At 31.8% G+C, this 22,775-nt stretch overlaps 1 long non-coding RNA gene across 1 annotated transcript in view; it reads right to left on the minus strand.

Moving 5' to 3' along the window:
• LOC142327810 (uncharacterized) overlaps positions 1 to 22,775 on the minus strand; it is a 96,446-nt gene that overhangs the window by 51,035 nt on the left and 22,636 nt on the right. The window contains exon 2 of the long non-coding RNA XR_012757106.1: positions 6,073 to 6,105. This is a non-coding gene — a long non-coding RNA (uncharacterized LOC142327810). The remainder of the gene's footprint in view (positions 1 to 6,072; positions 6,106 to 22,775) is intronic.

The following is a 22,775-nucleotide window of genomic DNA, read 5'->3' on the forward strand; positions in this document are numbered from 1 at the left end:
ATTTCAATATCCCAATCTGTCATCATTTTGATAAAGTTATACAAAAAAATTATGTCTATAACGTAAAAGATAAAGATACGCGTAATATAGAAAATTTAAAAAATGTTTTAAGTTTACATCATGTAATTTTTATCATCACCAGTTTCTTCATATTGTTATCATCATCATCATCATTAATATTATCATAGTAATATAATATCGTATTATCCGATAAACAAATAATTTTATGATACTGTGAGCGCAACTAACCAATTATGATATATATTTAACGGTATATCGTGGCTGCAATACAAAACGAAAGATAGCAATCAAAACAAAAAGATCTGTAAAACGTGACGAAAACAATAAAGGAATAAGAATACTTAAAACTTAGCAACTATTCTACTCATGTATGGTATTATACATACGTCCGTAGTCAAGTTGCAAAACTATATTACGAAATTATAGATATATGAAATAGTTAAGGCTTTCGATTAACCATAACGCGTTATTATAGTAGACAAACGTTTAATAGCATTTTTTTTTTTTAACTAAAGGCGACCGGAGAGGTTATTTTTTAGTGAGCTTTGCCAAGTTAACACAGGTTAAAGAGAGTGTGCTTGAAACACATGCACGACTTACACACATTCCAATCAAGATAGGGGGACGGCTATGACCATAAATGGGACTGAGTTGACACATACTGCACTCATACAAATATAGGTCTATAAAATATTCACATGTACATCGAGAATTCACACTATATAAAGTACTGGCATCTGCTAATGGCTAATATATATAAGGAACTGTGGGAATATTTGCGTCTCGTCAAAACATTCAACACAGCCTACATTTAATATGTTGTCTTAGAAAATAAGATCCAGTAAATATGAGAAAATTAATTAATCTTATTTACCATATACGCTCAATTTCTGTATCTCGAACTTCTATGTTTGAATTTCTCAAATCGTAGTTTTAACAGCTATTCCCGGCCGGCCAACTAATAAATTGATGCTGCAGTATTATGATATATATATAATCAGACTCATAGCTTAGTAAATAAAATAAAATATGCCCACCGGGCTGGTCCAGCGGTTAACTCGTCGTCACAAATCACTTTTTTAACGGCTGATTTTCGAAGCAGAAGATTCTGAGGTTCAGATCCCAATAAAAAGGTACTTTTATTAAGATTTGAATACTAGACAGTGGATATACCGGTGTACTTTGTTGGTTGGGGTTCAATTAACCACACGTCTCAGAAACGGTCGATATGAGTCTGTACAAGACTACACCACATTTACACGTCATATATATAATCCTCAATTCATTGGTCCGGGGGGGGGGGACTGCTTATTGTTCACTAGTCGAACCGATTGCAACATACACATGATTCATTATTTCAGCGTAAATATACCATGATCTCCAGATTAACTATGGACAGCAGGGATCCTAATCTCTGGATAAATCCCTTCACTTATTAGGAAAAGTATACTTGTCCTAACTTGCAGCAGATTATCTCTTTTTCACAATTAATTCATATTTTTTTTATCCCTTGTTCCATTTTCTCCCATCGTGCTGTTTGGATTTTGGTTGGATGCCTAACGGATCCGTGCTAATATTGCAAAAATGACCTTTCACATCCTTAGTATTTATACAGTTTGACGAAAGACAAAAAACAGAACACAGAACAATTAGTTTAACTAGACATGCAACAAACATCTTAATAGAATTCTATACATAAGAATTGAGAGGAGAGTGGAAGAAGTGTAAGGAGAAGACAAATTTGGTTTTAGGAAAAGTATAGGGACAAGGGAAGCAATTTTAGGCCTCAGATTAATACTAGAAGGAAGATTAAAGAAAAACAAGCCAACATACTTGGTATTTATAGACCTGGAAATGGCATTCGATAACGTAGACTGGAATAAAATGTTCAGCATTTTAAAAAAATTAGGGTTCAAATACAGAGAAAGAAGAACAATTGCTAACATTTACAGGAACCAAACAGCAACAGTAATAATTGAAGAACATAAGAAAGAAGCCGTATTAAGAAAGGGAGTCCGACAAGGATGTTTCCTATCACCGTTACATTTGAATCATTACATGAAACTAGCAGTTAATGATGTTAAAGAACAATTTAGATTCGGAGTAACAGTACAAGGTGAAAAGATAAAGATGCTACGCAAGAACTAACGCATGAAAATAAACAAGAACAAAACAAAAGTAATGAAATATAGTAGAAATAACAAAGATGGTCCACTGAATGTGAAAATAGAAGGAGAAAAGATTATGGAGGTAGAAAAGTTTTGTTATTTGGGAAGTAGAATTACTAAAGATGGACAAAGCAGGAGCGATATAAAATGCAGAATAGCACAGGCGAAACGAGCCTTCAGTCAGAAATATAATTTGTTTACATCAAAAATTAATTTAAATGTCACGAAAAGATTTTTGAAGATATATGTTTGGAGTGTCGCTTTTTATGGAAGTGAAACTTGGATGAGCGGACTGGACTATCTGAGAAGAAAAGATTAGAAGCTGTTAAAATGTGGTGCTGTAGGAGAATGTTAAAAGTCAGATGGGTGGATAAAGTGACAAATGAAGAGGTGTTGCGGCAAATAGATGAAGAAAGAAGCATTTGGAAAAATATAACTAAACGAAGATACAGACTTATAGGCCACATACTAAGGCATCCTGGAATAGTCGCTTTAATATTGGAAGGACAGGTAGAAGGAAATAATTGTGTAGGCAGGCCACGTTTGGAATATGTAAAACAAATTGTTAGGGATGTAGGATGTAGGGTGTATACTGAAATGGAACGACTAGCACTAGATAGGGAATCTTGGAGAGCTGCATCAAACCAGTCAAATGACTGAAGACAAAAAAAAAAGACGAAAGACAGTTCAGCACGTGACCAATCTAAAGGCTCTTTCTTAACCGATGACTGTATAAATAACACGATCAGAAGATGACGCGTGTATCCGTTACATTCAATTTATTTAAATAAATATATGACGAGGTTAAAAGAATACTTTAGCGGTACACATCACATAAACATCCTCTTTTTAAATAAATAGTGAAATTAGCTTTTTTTTTCCCCCGTTTCGATCATTCCTGAGATGTTCGGTTAACTGAAACCCAACCACCAAAGAACACCGGTATCCATGATCTGGTATTCAAATTCGTGTTAAAATAACTGACTTTACTAGGACTTGAACGCTGGAACTCTCGACATCCAAATCAGCTGATTTGGGAAAACGTTCACCACTAGACCAACCCGGTGGGTTAGTGAAATTAACTACCTAAAAGTAATTTCTATTTTATAGTAGTCTACAGTCATCAAACAATAAAATGTTTATAATTTCAAATTCATTTATAATTTCAAATTACATTCATGTTTGTAATTTCAGGCATGGTGAAATGAAATTTCACCATGCCTTGGTTAGTCACCAAGACATTTCTAATATACGTAGCCGTTCAAATTACTAATTACTTTATATGACAAATTACTAATGTAATTTGTCATATAAAAACTACATTAGTATATGCATCAATGATAAATTGATACAAATGACAAATAGAACAATATTATCAGTAAAATTAATTAAAATAGTATTTTTTTTGTGTCATCAATTAATTAAAAAAAAAGAAATGAAAATAATTAACGTATAAAAGCCGATAAATATCTATTACGTAATAGCCTGTAGTACAAACACAAAAAGAATTTTTTTTTCTTTATTAAATGGGTTCGTATGAAGAACGTCAGTTAATAATATTCCTATGAAAAATATACATAAATTAGCACACTGACTGACACCTGTACTATGATATAGCCAATGTATATTTTGCTGTTATATAATGGAACTAGAACATACACTAGGCAACGTATAAGTAGAAAAAGGTTAACCAACATTTTATTCAAATGATCCACTTGTCATTGTCATTATATAATTTGTAATATTACTCTTAACGATCGACTGATATAATACATCTTAGACCAAAATGTTGAATTATTTTTTTGTAATTTATAAACTAGATAGAAAACAAAACCTGAAATGGAACATTTCTAATAAAATTTGAAACGTTTAAAACGAGTTACGAGTTACTGATTGATTACAAATATCGCATTAAGTTTGTGGTGAAGGTATGTAAATGTAAATTATATCAATAAAAGTAAAAAAAAATAATTTTTTTACTTTTAGAAAAAATAAAAATACTTTTTTTTTAAATTATTACTTAAGGTGAAATAAATTAATTTAGAAGAAAACACTTAAAAATAGTTTTCAATAAAATATCATTTACTGCGCGATTTTTACATTTACAATACATATTAAAAATTTTTAGAAAGCATTTGTTTTCATTTTCTTTCCACAAACTATACGTGGAAATATTAGTTTTGAAGTATTTCTTACGTTTATATATTTTTTTATAATTAATATTCGTTATTTAACGCTTATTATTTAACATCATAATGATTATCATTGCTATAATATACACTAATTCCTCAGTATCGACTTATTATGACTATTTAATAATTTTATGGGCTAATTTTAGATTTTAAGAGTTTTTTTTTTAATGGTAATTAAGCGTTTTATTTTTTTACAATTCTTTTCAACAACGCATAAATTATAAAAAACGGTTAATTTTAGAATATAACAATATTTTAATTCCATATATTACTAAAATTTAAGAATTAAGTGAACAACACTAGCGTGAAATATATAATAACGATTAGTGTTGACGAAATTTAAATCCAAATACGGATTTTAAATCACGTTCGTTTGAAAAATGCAAGACAGTACTGGTACTGAAGACCACAATCACGTTCTGGACTGAAGATGCTATTCCACCTAAGATTGAATCTTGCATCTTTCATGTCCTTTTCGCGTTACTTCTATATTGTGCGGATTTTAAGAGGCAGTTCAGACCCTCTAATCCACCGGGTTGGTGTAGTGGTGAACTCGTCATCGAAAATCAACTGATTTCGAAGTCGAGAGTTCTAAGGTTCAAATCCTAGTAAAGGCACTTACTTTTATGCGGATTTGAATACTAGATTGTGGATACCGGTGTTCTTTGGTGGTTGGGTTTCAATTAACCACAAATCTCAGGAACGGTCGACGTAAGGCTGTAAAAGACTACACTTCATTTACATTCATACATATCATCCTCATTCATCCGCTGAAGTAATACCTTAAGGTGGGTCCGAAGGCTAAACAGATCCTCTAACCGTTACAGTTCCGACAAAAATATTGACCACTCTTGGTACGATATTAGTCGCCCATAACTCCTTAACTTTTCCATCTTCGTTGAAACCCCTCGATGTAAATGTTTCTGCAATACTTTTTACTGGTGTGCAAGAATTAAACAATTTGATTTTGTTTATCGAGTTGTACAAGTCATATTATTAATCGACCAAAACTCAAAAAGATCAGCCTACATCTGGGAGATAAGTTCTGAAAGGCAGAACTAACAAATTATACGAAGTTTATATTTTTATAAAAAAGGTTTTTTCCCCCTTTGAAAATAAATTCTTATAAAAATTAGAAAAAAAAGCGCGATTCAATAAATAAATCTTAAAATGTACAATTTTATATTTACCCTTTGAAATTCGAATCGTTTAAGTCATAAAAACTTTGGATCGTTTCGGCCAATACTTTGCGATACCACAACAAAAAGATATTTCAATCCTCTGTTTCATATAATTTTTTTTTTTTTTTTTGTAAGGAGCAGTTTTCACATCATAATTCTTCAAATATAACAGAAAAAAATTCTTACTAAATTTGTAGACTAAGCTAAAAATAAATTTATGGGTTATATATAAAAATAAGTCTAAGGAAAGCGAAATTTAAATCATATTTAAAATCTCTATTTTCCAAAAAAAGAAAAAAAAATCTATTCGACCGATTTCTTCACTGCACTTTGAGGTGGCTTACGTTGCTCTTAGATTACTTATTAGTATATAAAATCACTTTACAAAAATACTTTCTTCATTAACCGACTTTTGAACTTTTGTTTTTGTCGTACTAAATCGACATATAAGCTAATACAGCAAAATTTCTATAAAGAAATAAATAAATAATTCTTTTATTCATAACTTACCTCAACTTAGGTAACTTGAAAACGTGTTTTTACCTGAAAAAAAAAAACAAATAAGTACCAAAAAAAAACATTGCTACGTTAAGAGTGTACCAAAAAATGCTCGTAAATATATGTTTATAGAGAAAGCATATGTTTACATATACATAGATAGATAAATCTGAATGACAGAAAGGCTGCTGGGATAGATGGGATAACTGCAGAATTACTGCGCAGTGCAGGAAGCGATATACAGATTATACAAACCGGTGGGTAATATTTACAAAAAAGGGGAAGTTCCGTCAGACTTCAAAAGGAGTGTTATAGTCATGATACCAAACAAAGCAGGAGCAGATAAATGTGAAGAATACAGAACAAATACCTTAACTATTTGTGCATCAAAAATCTTAACTAGAATTCTGCAAAGAAGAATTGAGAGGTGAGTGAAAGAAGTGTTAGAAGACAAATTTGGTTTCAGGAAAGTATTGGTACAAGGGAAACAATTTTAGCGCTCAGATTAATAGTAAAAAGAAGATTAAAGAAAAGCAAACAGACACGGCATTTTATAGACTAAGAAACGGCATTTGATAACGTAAACGGGAATAAAATGTTCAGCATTTTAAAAAATTTTGGGTTCAAGTATAGAGACAGAAGAACAATTGCTAACATTTACAGGGACCAAAAAGCAACAATAATAATCGAAGAACATAAGAACGAAACCGTAATAAAAAAGGGAGTCCGACAAGGATGAAGATACCCATCCGTATGACGAAGGTATCCTATTCCCATTACTTTTTAACTTTACATAGCCTTAGCAGTTAATGATTTTAAACAACAATTTAGATCTGGAGTAACAGTACAAGCTGAAGCTTTTGGATAAGTATAGTTAAAAGAAGATACAGACTTACAGGCCACATATTAAGACATCCCGGAATAGTCGCTTTGATATTGGAGAGACTGGTAGATGGGAAAAATTGTGCTGGCAGGCAACGTTTGGAATATGTAAAAAAAATCGTTAAATGGTGGAGGATGTTGGAGGTATACCGAAATGAAACGATTGGCACTAGATAAGGAATTACGGAGAGCTGCATCATCAAACCAGTCAAATGACTGAAGACAAATATATATATATATATATATATATATATATATTTCAGTTCTTTAAATTACTATCTAAAATTTTACTCGTTTAAATTCACAAATTAGAATTACATTTCCATTTATCTGCATGAATATAATATTACTTCTTTCGCGATAATGAGTAAATATCGCTTGGTTAAAATGAAATTTTGTTTATCACGTAAATTCTTATATTTGTGAACGTAAAATAACAACGCATTTAATTTCATGTAAAAAAACTTACAAATCAAAATTATTTGAAACTCTGACTTGATGAATTATTTTATTATTTTTTATTACTTTATGAAATAATGGGAGAATATAATTTAAAAGTAAAATTCAACTAGATTGTATTATTAACAGATATAAATAAGATTGGAGAAATATGCATACCGGTACACACATCAATTTAACAAGTTTTTGCTTTTTTTCGTGGACGCAGAACGAAGTGTTTTCATTAGGGCCCTGTCAAAAAGACAACAGTAAGAGATATTTCAAAACGAATATTTCTAGGTGTAGTTTGAGGAATAAAACAAAAACAACTTAGATAATGTTAAATGTTAAAATCACGCAGCAAAGGACATTTTATTCAAAACTACTTTCAACTAATTTACATTTGGATATATTTATATAATAAACAGATATTAAAAATTAATTTAACAAGAAAACCTTTTGAAAAATAAATCGTTTTAATTAAAATAAATAATCACTAATTTAAAAATACAATAATTAAAATAAAATAAATAAATGTCTAGATAAAAGATAACAAATATAACTTAATGGTTAAAAGAATGGAATTCGTAAGTAGAATGGCAAGAATCGCCCTCGTGTTCTCCTGCAATCGTCACAACAAGAAGCAATAAGTAGCAAGAAGCATTAAATAGATGCGAGCCAACGAATAGTATGCCCGGAATGTCTTGACTCTTTGAATCTTCTTGTAAAAGCATCAACAGACAAACTGAAGAAATAATATACCGAGTTAGCAGCGACGTCCAAGGTCGTACCGGTATTTTGAACGGGCCGTCGAATGACCAAATCAGAAAAAAAGCAACCAACTGAAGACCAGTTACCTCAGTCACCAATACACTTATATAACAATAATAATTATAGACATAATACATTTTTTTTTTACGAAAATAATATTAAATAAAACGTATTGAATTGCTCCACTGACCCAACGTTTCAAAAATTGATTTAATAAGAGAGTAAAACGTTAAATAAAAGGCTAAATATTTTGTTATTCTGTATGTTTAGCCAATTCAATAAATTTTTCTAATACAGTCTTTTAGTTTTATGTTTAAAACTACAGGTGTAGTTTTCAATTTCAGAAAAGGAACTTTTTACTTTGTGAAGAAGCTGTGCAATAATTTTAAGTCGATCAAAATTCCAATCAAAAGAAAAAAATTTCGTAAAAGAAAATATTATTTTCTGGTCAAAATCAAGCCAACACCTTAAAAGAGAATCAAGAGCCCAACAACAGAGCGATAGTTGGTATTAGTATGTTTTAAGTTCACTAAATTCAAGAAGTATTCTCTTGAATAAAGAGTAAAATACCTCAGTAACTCGGATATTCAGATATAACTCCGTTTCTTATCTACATATATATTTTGAACTGGAATCGAATCGGTCTTTCAGCATCACAGAACTACTATCATTCAATGATGAGTCATGCTGAATTTATTTTATCGGCTGTAAGCCGATCATCGTACCTCCCTTACTTTAAATTTCCCGGTCGTAAAAGTTTAACTCCACTAAAATGATAAATAGTGTTAAAAATAAAACACACAAAGCGAATTAAGAGCAATATAAATAAGAACAGAACAACCGGTAATATAATCTGACAATACCTAATAAAAGTTAAAACAACGGATTGTAAAATAATGGAATAATATGCAATAACAATAAAATATTTAAAGAGAACATTAGCATTAACTAAAACAAACAAAAAAGAAAACTTATACGACCCTGTAGACTATACCTTGCAATTAAATATTAATGTTTACTGTACACTGATTGTAGAATGTATGTATGAATAAGTAAGTGAAACGACAATAGATATAAGATAGTGAATGTATCTTACCGAGTAGAATATAAATATATAACCAACACGAGTCAGAAGGAGAGAGAGAGTGAGGGAGAAACAAAGATAAAATGAGAATTACGAAGGGATGGAAGAAGTGGAAAATGGAGATACAAACAAATAAACCGTTACATCAGCATAATCCAATGTAACCAAACTAGGTAATAAATAGTGATTCACAAGCACCACAGAGTGATGCGGGGTAGGAAAGAGATGTCGGGAGGTAAGGCGGTAGGAAAAATAGAAGGAAGAATTATAAATACAAATTCAAAGAAGATGTTATTTAAGTTAGAGTGCTAGAAGAAACGCCCCCGCTTCGAACGGGACAACTAAACGAATGAACGACATGATATCCCCTCTACAGTGAAGAATTTGTCAAACGACTATAAGCGACGTGAGTATACAGTCTTATGAGTGTGTGCGCACGTTTGAGAGTGTATCGTGTACGTACATTATGTACATACAGCCCACAGTTTTACCGTGGGTCCATTACAGTAAAAATGCAAACCGCATATTGCACTTACTGTCCGGCTGTTGAAATATCACCTACTAGTAAGAAATATCTATCCGTCGTAATCTGAAAAAAAATACATCTACTTTTTTAATTCAATCTTTCAGTTACTCTTATATTATGCGCAAGATAAAACCTTCCCGTTTATAAACTTATCGAAGAAAATACTCTACACAATTCAGTAAAATAATGAAAACAATTTAATACGAAATCGTTATTCAAGAGACACATTTAATAGCGATTTCCAATCGATATTTTGCAACCACCAGATGAATCGTAACTAGGTTTTTCAGAGGTTATACTGGAGATACGTAATACGATAACGTCACCCAATCTGATAGTAGAAGGGGTAGTAATTGACGGCAGACACATATTATATACTAAAATGAAAACATCGACTAAAATACAAAGATTCACTAAAACTGCAACGATTACATTTATTTATGTATATATAGATGTCTTCCAATCAAAAGTCATCAAACACCGGATGTCTTCCGGTGTTGCGGAATGAACACCTACATCTGCACAATAACTTCGTCCCTTCTCCTGTAAACCCTTTACCACCTACCAAGAACTTGATTCACATTAAACTTTACGTATTATATGTAATAGCAGTTGAGTAGCACCATCACGTAGAGATGAATTTAAAGTACGCAAACGGATGGCACAGCACAGGTAAAATAATTCATTTATACACATTTTTTCCTGTTATTCAGAAATAGTTTGTTTTTTTTAATCCGAAGATATCTATTGTTATACACAAACCAGAATAAATAATAAAAAAATGTTTAACATCAAAATGAAGTGTTAGTTACAATAAGCGAATAAAACTATAAATAGCTCGTAACAAGCTGTAATGAATTACCATCGGCCGTGGTCTGATCTGGACTCAAGCTCCTTGGATATTGATAGGTTAATTAAACCCCAACAGCTGAATTATACCAGTAAAATATGTATTCTAAACCGATTAAAAGCATAGCTTTTATTCTTCAACAACCATAAACCATAATAATAAATCAACTGTCTAAAAGGCTGATGGTGGATGTTGACAAATAATATGGACCGAGGGATTGATAATTTTTTACCAATTTAACTTCTGCATAGTTGTTTGAATGAATCTAAATTCAAGCATAGTACGAAAAAATGAAATAGAAATTTAAAAATAACCTGGAAGCATCTGTTCAAGAGTTAACTCTTAATTCTGATACCCTAGTATACTTCTACTAGTATACTTCGTTTTCTTTACCCTAGTATATTTCTTATACTAGGGTAAAGGGATTACGTCCTGAAGGGCAGCCATACCAGAAGCGGATGAAGAGCTTCTACACAACCTCTCCTATTTCAAAACTTACAGTAAGATAAAATAACCCAGCAATTGCGACTCCTCCGGAAAAAGGGACGCATTGCTCCCTCCTTACAGGTAGTGCCCCGTTGTATTCCTGCTAGCCTATTAAAGAGTTAGCACCGAAAGGACTTCAGTGGACGGCCTGAAGGGGAATTACGTCGGGAGGACGGCTTTATAAGCCTAGCCTTCCGCGGTCGGCCCATAAAATGGGTTCGATAACGCTGATTTAGCAACGGATTGGAATGCAATTAAATCCGTCCTTAAAATACTAAATAAGAATAAACAAAACTTGAGAAAATTAGAACCGAGATTTAAAATAATTCTTTTAAAAACCAAGCCCGATTAGAATGATCCAGCAGCAAGGGACTCTGTCCAGGTTCTGCGATGGAGTAGGGAGTAATAAACTCCTGCCAACTTTGCATTCCATTCCATAAAGGGATTACAAAAAAAAAAAATAATATCCAAATAAATATTTGTAAAAAAGATATTACATTCATTTTCATTCAAAAACATTTTTTCATTTGGGCACTTGATTAATATATAAATCTACTTTAAACGCACGATTATTATTTGTACTTAAAAACGACAGGGAAAGATTTCCTGTTTACGAGGAAACATTTAAATTTAAAATAACAGCGAAAAAATCTGAAATTAATTTCATTTTTTTCCATGTAGCTAAGTTCTGGCGTTAAAATAATAACAAATAGTGACGTGATTTTTTTTTTCGAAATATTACTAAGAATGACTTTTATCTGGGAGATTTGCATCGCATAAATCAAATAAGCTGTTTATACGTTGACCTATGAGGTGAATACAAGGTCAACCGTATACAAGAACGCCATTTGTTAAGTCAATATCCACCTCAACCATAAACCTGGTACTAACATAACACATAACTCTTATGTATTTACAGAAGAATTGCGTATATACCAATCATCTAGCATGCTCTGGTTCAACGATCCTACTTTTCAAATAAATCTTCTAAAAGAAAATTTTAAGTTGAATAGTGTTTGAATGTGTTATTATCCAACGATAATAATTTATCATTCATAAACGCCATTATAAACATAAAGATGGATGATAAAATTAAACAATTCCCAGAAAACTATTAAATAAGTGAAATTCTTTCGTTTAATGTATGAGAAAAAAATACAAAAATGGTAGAACATCGCAACATCCTGAAAAAATAATTAAGGGCTTAATTAAGAATAGAAAATATTAATATGTGATTAATCAGATACAAGCAAAATGAACTTAAACGTTTTACATTACTACAAATACAAAAAACAAAAATAACAAATAAAATGTAATATAGTAAACAATAAAATAAGGTAAAATTTAAAATAGTAAGAAAATTTTTTTAGAGAATAGAAATCCACATGTTGACTATTCTTCATACTTTTACAGAAAAGTAAATGGATACCTACTATTTATCTGATTTCGCCTGAAACCGAATCAAAAAATACTTATCATTTAAAATTAACAAACCTCACATACTCCCAAAGTTGATGAGGACAATCGAAAACTGTTCAGGAGGACACAATTAATTATTACGTCCGGGTGATGGAAGTAACTGTAATTTCCTGGTTGGCGTAAATCTTGTCCACGTTATTACTACGAACAGATAAGAAAGTCGAACTTCTATAGCTCGATAAGCACAATCACCTTTACCAAACCGGAGCAATACTAAGGATTAATACAGGTTCGAATAATTCGAGAATACTAAGTTTACAGGTTCGAATATCCTTACAGAGATCCAGTTGGTGTCTAGTCACAATATGCTGAAAACTCCGAGTCAAGAATAAGAGAAAAGAACTGAATAGTGAATAAGAACATGCTGTAATTTACGAAATTGTATGAACGACAAAGAAATTAGGCAAATAATAAAAAAAAAAAAAAAAGTTACAACATCTCTCCAATTAAGGAGGGTGGGTGGTGGTGGTGGTGGTGAGGGTGTGCATTCATACCTACAATTCCTCGAAACTCAGGAATATCTCTACCAAGCACAGAAGCAAAATTATTATTTGTACTAGAAAAAAGGCGGCCGCGAAAATGTTACATGGTTTATGCTTCATTACACATGATTTTGTTAAATATTTTTGCCAACTGTTACTAAATAACGTTCATGAATTTAGCGTTAACAACTATTTATACAACGATAAGCTTCAAAATCCTGAACATTTTTAGCTGTTTCTCGAGTTGATATTTCTAAACACAGCTCTAACCCCAATGTTTTCCTTTTTTATTTACAAAAATAATTTTGGATAAATCGTTCGTCCACTGCGCGCAGCTGCGGCGCACCAAGTGGTCCGCTCTGCGCCAATAGCAGCTAAAATAAAAATGTGACCACATACATCAAACAAACAAACCCTCCCACCATCTTTTTTTATGGGAAAGTTATCAGTTGAAACATCATCAAATATACAATTGCTTTTCTTTGGTCTTACTTATTTAGGTAGAACGTGAATATGATCATAATCTAACTTATTCTAAAGTCGGTTTAATCGTTTCATTACTTAAACGATAATCCATGAAGATAAAATCGGTTCAAGTGATAAATACATCACCACCTTGCCACTCCAATGATAACTTTAGTATTGTCGGTTAACAAATGAAATAATGCTATCTCCTAAACGTCTACAAGGGTAAGAATGCCCGGTTTAAGAACAAGTAACAATAATTTTTATTAAAAATAAAGATATTAGACAACCAAAAGTTCATATCACTGGTTTGACAGTAATGTAACCAAGGATGTTGGTGGGCTACGTCCTTCAGCCAATGAAAATGCACATACCACTGCATCCCAATATTATTAAACTATACAGATATTACAGTACGTTCGGGAAGTTGCTGTGAACTAGAATTATGGAAGTCGTGACGAAAATTTCTTAATTATTATTACTTTGTATTTTTATTTCATTATTTTATAGAAACAGATATTACAATAAATGGGATAGTTTATAAAAGGTATTGAAAATGACCTTTTCCAATATCAATACAACACTGTAGACGTTTCAATTTGTTTCCAAACACTTTAAGCAGCTGATGGAATAAATATCTCGTACGTATGCCGTTTTGCGGTTTTTAGTTCGTCAATCGCGCGTGGTCTGTTGCGATACACTGTTTATTTCGCCACCCCCCATAGAAAATAATCTGCGGGAGTCAGATCGGGCAATAGTATAGACCACAAACCCCTCTAAATGATTCGTTCACCTAAGATATTACGTAAAAAAGTGTCATTGACCTGTTAGCTAAGTGTGCTGTGGCGCCATCTTGTTGGAACCGACCGTGATTGATTTCCACTTCTGTTAGTTGACTAATCACCTTTGTTAAAACAGGACATTAACGATTAATATTATCTATATTTTCAAAAAAATATTGGATCCACAATGCGGGTTTGGGTCTCCAACCGACTGTAGTTGTAAAAAAACACGTTTTTTACAACTACAGCGCCACCTAGTATTTCAATTTCAAATTACACGGCATAACTTCTAACACATTAATTGTAGAGGAGAATGTCCTCTACATTTTTAGTTTAAAAAACGTTTCTCTAAAATACATAGATTCAGAGAAAAACGCATTTCAAAAACGTTTTGAGTTTTTCAAAAATCTATGTATGGGAGGGGGATGTTAAAAATCTGGAGTTAAGCTTCCCATATCACCCCTAACATATGGAAAAATTATCAATAGGTAAGGATTTTCAAATAAAAATACAAATTGACTGTACTATCAGAGTACAATCCGTATAACAATAAAAATGGAATAATTAAACATAATATAGTGATACGTTAATAAAACACACACATTACAACCAAGAATGATGCAATAAAACTTAATTTACATTGCTTGGTCAAAATAACAACAATAGTATTTGTTGGAGTAAACTGCAAATCAGTTAGAAAAACAGTAAACTTTAATATAAAAAGTAATTATTTTATATTTGGATATTACTTTTTGATGATTTCTTTATTTATGACACAATTACGAACACTGTGTTTATTCTAGTCCACAGGTTCTTGTTTTTTAAATAGTAAACATAATCTAAGACATAATAATTTTTCAATGAAAACAATATTCAATAATGTTTACAAATAACATAAGGATGACTCATTTTATTTATAATTCGCATTTAAACTTTTTAAAAACGTAGCTCTAAAATCTGTAATCAAAACAATAAAGTAAATGGACATTTATGTCAATATTGCACTAACACTATTGTCGGCATCGACGTGCTTCTACACTTCTCTAGTCTTTATAAGTCATATCATTAACCTTAATCAGTTAGATAAAGTATAAAAAATAAAAGAAGAATTTAAAAATGATACTCAGGTTGCATCGTTGCAGGACTGTATTATACAGAGGGTTTCATAACGATCATAAGAGTTACAAAAATTCAGTACAAAAAAAGTATTTCACTTACCTAAATGAAAGTTGTACGAGGTGATGCCGGGACTCAAACAGTTTTTGTTAAAATCTATATATGTTCAATATGTGCTCCTCTGGTGACACGGCACACATCAACACGAAAGTCTAGCTCTTTGCCAAACTCGTTCTAACATGTCATTTTCTATAGAGTTGATTGCATTGATTATGCAATCCTTTAGCTCAGCGATATCGTGCGGCATTGGTGGGATAAACACCTTATCTTTCACGTAACCTCAGAGAAAGAAATCACATGGCGTGAGGTCTGGTGATCTTGATGGCCACAGCAAAATGTGTTGGTCTTCTTCAGACGCACGTCCTATCCAGCGCCGAGGTAATGTTGTGTTAAGGTACTGTCGAACCTCGTTATGAAAACGGGCAGGACAGCAGGACAACCATCTTGCTGGAAAATGAAGTTGTTGAGTAGCTGAGGCATAAGCCATAATTGTAACATATCCAGGTATATCATGCCGGTTACTGTCGTTTCCATAAAAAAGAACGGCCCATACACTGCCTCACGAGAGATCGCACAAAAAACGTTTACTTTCGGAGAATCCCGAATGTGTTCCACATAAGCCTGTGGGTTTTCAGTTCCCCAAACTCGCACGTTATGACGGTTTATTTTGTCGCTAATATGGAAAGTAGCTTCATCGCTGAAAATTATCTTGTTTAGAAAACCTTCATCTAACAACATCTTTTCCTGTAACTGTAAACAAAAATCGAGCCTACGTGTTTTATCTCCATCAGAAAGACGCTGGATTAATTGAAGACGGTACGGTTTGCATAATAAACGTTAACGGAGAACTCTCCACACTGTTGTTTTCGGAATTCCTAATTCTCTGCCTGCAGCCGCAGCGAATGAAACTTGCACGCACACGTTCGACATTGTCTTCTGAGGTTGATGGACGACCGGTTGATTTTCGCTTGCACAAGCAACCGGTTTCACTGAATTGTTTATACCATGCACGAATTGAATTGTCACTTGGTGGCTCCTTATGAAATTTCAACCGAAACGCACGTTGCACAGAAATTACTGACTTTGACAAGTGAAATTCTAACACACAAAACGACTTCTCGCTTCCCGTGGCAGCCATTTTCTCTACTCTCGACGCCTAGCGAGCAAATGGTTTACTAACTGCCTCGTATATGTGGAAAAAACTATTTGAAGTACCTCTTTCGTACAGTACTTGTTTTATTCTTAAGTGAAATAGTTTTTTGCTAATGAATTTTCGAAACTCCGAAGAACATTATGAAACGCCCTGTATTATGTTTGGTGTGACTAATAGTCCAGCATATTCCATTCGGTATTCGAGATGTATTAATAAAATGTATAAAAAATTTATCTTACTTTATCTTAGAGTTAATTTGTTTAAGAGATTGAAACAATGATACCGTTTTGTTTAATATATATTTATTAAATAAATAAATAAGTAATAACTTATAAGATTCGTAACGAAAGAAATCTGGTCGGGAGGATGACGACGGATGCGTCATTCTCAATGTCAATGTCAAATCAAATAGAATTTCATCTTAAGATTGATGCTAATAAGTAACCAGTATCTTATTCCAGACGAGTATACTTTCACACACACTCACATGCATACATGTATATATATGAACTCCCACCACACCTTATTTATTACAAGCAAAGTGACTGTTGCATGCGAATAGTTGTAATGTTTCTTTTCATCATTCAAGATATACATATATATATATATATATTGTATTGTATATATAAAACAGTAAACCGATCAGGTTATATACCTGGTAAGTATGTACATACATGTATATACTATTACTGGTCAGGTGCCAATCATCTGTCACGTCTCTCCTGTCACTTCTTCCGTCTACACACTGGAATAGTTTTATATAAACTTCCCTCCCCCACTATTAAATATTTCTCTCTTTCTTCTTACCTAGATCATTATTTTCACACCTAATGCATATAATAAAATCGGTCTAATAATGCATATAACATTATCGGTCTTGTAAGGCCAAAGTAGTTTTTTTTTAATACAATTAAGATGACAGAGTAAAGATAATAAAAAAATATAGTTTGTATAAGTTAAATAAAAATAATAAATTAAAAATAACTGTTTCAAGTTAAACAGGAATTTATAACCGGATTTTTTTTATATTTATAAATGAATTATACATTTTTATTTTTAAATAAAAAAGTAACAAATTCATTGTTAGTCTATCAAACAAAAGTTACTCTTTAAACTGCTATAGAATTATTTCTGTAAGAACTAACCTTCAAAAGAAAAAAGTAGTACGAAGAAAAAAATTAAAGAACGTATATTTGGGATAAAAAACATCCAAATTGTACAGTATAATTACAAAATATATCGCTTATTTATGAAGACTTATTTTATATATAACTTGACTCGGTTTTATATTATATTAATCCTTTGTATTTTCTGTTTAATTATTCATAAACACACATATTTTTCACTGTACTGCATTTTTTCGCATTTGTTAGTTCAACGATTCAAAAAATTCGTTACAAGCTTTAAAAAAATGAAGTATATTTAAAAATACAATTTCATTTATTTTTCTATTTGCCGAGTGTAGGTTTAATATTACTTAGTAACTTAATATAACTGCTACTTTGAATCTGGAAAAAGATTCAAAATAGCCTGTTTTTAAGTATATTTTTTATTTACAGAAATTTTTTTAGCATATCTTTTTTGTACTGAAATGTGTATGTAGTAAAAAACAACTACGCATAGGAAACGAATTGTGGAACAAAAGAGTTTCATTAAAATGCTTGTTAAACTCTACGGTTTGTTGTGGTAGAAGAGTACAAAATCAATCTTCTTAAAACAAATTTGGTAAACATAATGAAAAAAAAATTTATAAATTAAAATAATCGACATAATTTTCATAAAACCTTTTTTGTGCCTTTATTCGGATGTAAATTCGGGTTAAGCTAAAAATAAAAAAAAGGAAAGGGCATATCGTTATTATGAAATAAAATTATTAGGTTTCAAATCCATCGGCAAAGATATAACGAAACTAAAATAATTGAATATTGTTTATTATCTAGTATTTTGTTGTTAGTATTTCTAATGTAGTATTTCATTTTTACACCAAAAAATAATTTAAAAATAAAAGCTATGAGGAAAACAGAAGCATTTTTTTTTTTTTTTTTTGTTTTCTTTGTTACTGTTTGAATAACTTCACAACATAGTAATTTTTTTTAATAATAATTTTCTCGGGGAATCCTCAGTGACCAGGCATGAGCCAAAATCTCCTAATTTCGCTAAATTCGCTCTAGGTCTACTAACATATAACCCACCAGGTTGTTGTAGTGGTGAGCTCGTCATCGCAAATCAATTGATTTCGAAGTCGAAAGCTCTAAGGTTCAAATCCTAGTAAAGGCAATTACTTCTATACGGATTTTAAATAATAATCGTGGATGCCAGTGTTCTTTGGTGGTTGGGGGTTTTCAACTCACTATAATCTTAGAAATGGTCGACCTGAGACGGTTCAAGACTGCACTTTATTTACATTTATATATATATCACCCTATGAAGTAATACCTTACGGTGGTTCCGGAGGCTAACAAAAAAAGGAGAAGAGAGGTATACTAAATTTCATAATTTAAATATTAAATAAATTGTAAGTATTAATTTAATGATTCACTTACAGCTGCCATTGAAAAATGCAAACTTGATTATCCACATATTTTTTGTCCGGGATTCAGATATACAAAGAGTACAAAACAGTACAAAACTATTTCATATATATATATATATATATTTATTTTTTATATATTCTTCAAAATGATAATATAAAATACGTACAAAAACGCAAACATAATACCTTAATGGACGGGCTACGTGGTTTTAAGAACTGGCATAATTTTTATGGGGCCGAAATTAAAGTACAAGTATTGCCAAAAAAAAAACATTAAAAACTTGTATAAACAGAATGACTGATACACTCAATAAAACCTTTACGTTAAAGATACCCCACACATTGTAGTACACGCCTTCAAATTTAACAGGCAAACCAGCTGCCGAAAGAAGTAAAGAAGGAAGAAGTGAAGTAAAGAAAGAAGTAGAGAAGAAAAAGATAACGACAAAGTGGAAAAAACTTGTACTCTTTTGGCTTACGTTAGTTATTTATACTTTTAGTACCGTAATAATACTATAAAGTAATGTATGAATGAATGCTGTAATGTCATTTCATTGTCACGATCCAACACATGAATAACACTATAATAAAAAGTGGGTGTGTGGATTTAATATCTATAACAATAATAAAAACTGCAAGGGAACTAAATTTTATCAGGATATATACTGACATATAAGCTCCTTCATTTTATAATCTCATACATATTTAAAATATCATTATGATCAAGAAAAATTTGTATATAAAAACATTTACTTAAAAGTCATCGAAAAAAACACTGAATCATTCGTAGAAATTGTTTCTGGCTTAAAAAATTACCTATCTGAATTGGAAAAAAATTATTAAATCTTTAAAACCAGAACAAAATTAATATTAAATTGCTACGCCCAAGAATAACTATTTTTAAGTACAGTCAATCCAAAAAGAATAATCAGAAATAAACAACTATAGAAGACAGATAAGATCCAGTACTATTCTACGTTTTCAATATTTAAGAAGTCTGAAAATACTGCCAAAGTGGAACTTAATAATGTTAAATTAATTTAAAAATGAATGTCTGTCTAGTATGGGATCAATATGTCTTAACCGCTAAACCGATTACACGAAGAAACGCATAAGATCTTTTACTTTAAATCCGGTTGGGTTTTTAAGACCGTTAAAAAATTTCTAAAATGTGCACGGAAATCTCAAAAAAGAGGAGAAATTCGAAAACTACAGGACCGATTATTCTTATTTTTGGTAAACGTATTAAGTATGACCTAACTGTTGATTCTTAAATTTCGCATTCATCAAATCTTCAGGGTTATAAAATTGGGAGTGTTTATAAAAACTCAAAATTACTGGAACGGTTGATTCAGTATCACGCAAAATGTGCATTACTTACAAATTATAATTTTCACAAACAGAAACGTACACAATTCAAATTCATTATGATAAATTTTTTCCTGGAAAAACAAAGCGTCGTTTTCAGCGACTGAATACAATATCTATTATAATAAAAAAATAAATCTAAAAGATTTACCTGAAAATTAAACAAAAGTAATATATAAACACATCATAGATAGAAAATCCCCATATCGTACTTATGTTAAAGCGAATTAAAACCGCAATTAAACAGAATAATCAAAATTTAACTTGAATAAAAATGTCATCTGGCATAGGTCAAACGGCATAAATAAACGAAAAAGTAGTACGGATAAATACATTTTTGAATTCAGATGTACGGTCTTAAGAAATCGTAAGAAAAACAATAACAATGTCATATCGTTGCCCAAAATATTTCTGATGTTAGCTCCAAATTTTTATTTCCGACGCAATACCTCATGACAGTCCACAAGTATTCGATATATCGTCAGTTGGCAGTCACAGCGTAAGCAAACGGGAGCATCAGTCTCATCAGATATCCATGAGTGAGGCTAGGGTGCCCTATTCGCAAAGGCAAGTAACAACCTTCCCCCATCAATTGATTTTCTGATCGTTGAAGGATATTTATCTTCGCTATTCTAATATAAACATATATTTTTTTTTTGAGGGTGAAAAACACTTTTGCGTTATCATCACCAGGAACAAACATAATATTACGGAAAAAAAAAACTTATTTCAATAATTATTAAATAGATGCACGGCCTTCAGAAACGAGATATTCTATAGTATCTTTGCATTGTTTCCTAGAATATCTTTGATTTAAATTTACGACGCAATGCCGTATGACACACGCAGTCCACAAGGATGTGGTGTATCGTTAGTCGGCAGTTGCATTGAACATAGACGGGTGCATCAGTCTGATTCATCAGGTGTCCATGTGTAAGATTAGTATGCCTTATTCATAAACGGAAAATCCTACTCTCGATGATTATTCTGGACAGAAGATTCTTGATGTATCGGAGTTTATTCACCTTGGCTCCACCAGTCAAGGCACCTTCTTCAAAGAGTGTGTTCAAGAGAATTAATAAAATCGGTATTAGTATAACACTAGTGGTGAAAGAGGGTTAGCTACATGCGTCTTTAGTAGCGACGTTCATAACCCAGGATTCTTACACGGCTGGGGATCCAGCAGAAACTCACTTGATTGATTGCTGCAACAGTTAACTCAGCGATTGCATTATGAATTTCGGTGATGACAGGATGTCTAGAATACAAATTTTCTAAAGCTTAGAACGCACTAAACCAATAGTTACAAATAAAGATATGACGGTATTTTGGAAGAATAATATTAAAAACCTTATTGATGGCGTACAGTTCAGCATTGTAGACACTTTTAATACCAGATAGGCCGAACACATGTTCTGACATTTACAACAAGAGCGCATCCAATGGTGTGTCATTCTAATATGACTGATTATCCTAATTGAGATTACGAAGACAAGCATAAACTCCAGCTTAGAAAACAAGAAAACGTTTATGAATTCTTAGCAAAAATTGGGTCCACGATGTGAGATAACCCAGGCGAAGCCAAGATAAGACCAGCTAATCTCATAATAATTATTATAAAATCAGAATTTCAATCTCCATTCTCTTACATACTTAATACCACCCTGTTGGTACTGAATTTTTTTTTAATAATTCCAGGAAAAAATAAAAATTCCCAACTTTCAGGATTACCCACTGCACTGTATCGGATCTAAAGTGTGTAACTTACTGAATGAACTAATAAGGAAAAAATTCCGATCCTGTAACACTTTTACTTCTGACCGAAAAATCTTTAGTTCGGCTAAATATTTCTGGGCGCCAAACATTTCCTGTTCACGGATGAGGTACTCTTTTAGTATCCAGTATCTACTCTCGAGTGGTTCTTTCTAAAGGAAACGTTATTTTTATTGTCGTTTTATATAACCTGTATAATGGAAATTATCGATAAATTATGTTGCGTTCCGATCTTGAATAAATACGACTGGAACATGCCGAAAGATTGTGGGAGGTACGGAAGACTGATCCCTATTTTCAAATAAAAAAGGGAAGGGGCCTTCATCTATTTTCTAGGAATAATTTTCAGTATACATCACTTTTTCTTTTCAATATTGATATTTTTTTTATTTTCTTACACGTAACTGTCGATTCTATGAAAGTAGATGACTGGACTGAGCAGTCTGAACGTAAGCAGCCGTTTGTTC

Source organism: Lycorma delicatula, chromosome 7, assembly GCF_047948215.1.
Source record: "Lycorma delicatula isolate Av1 chromosome 7, ASM4794821v1, whole genome shotgun sequence".
NCBI lineage: Eukaryota > Metazoa > Arthropoda > Insecta > Hemiptera > Fulgoridae > Lycorma > Lycorma delicatula.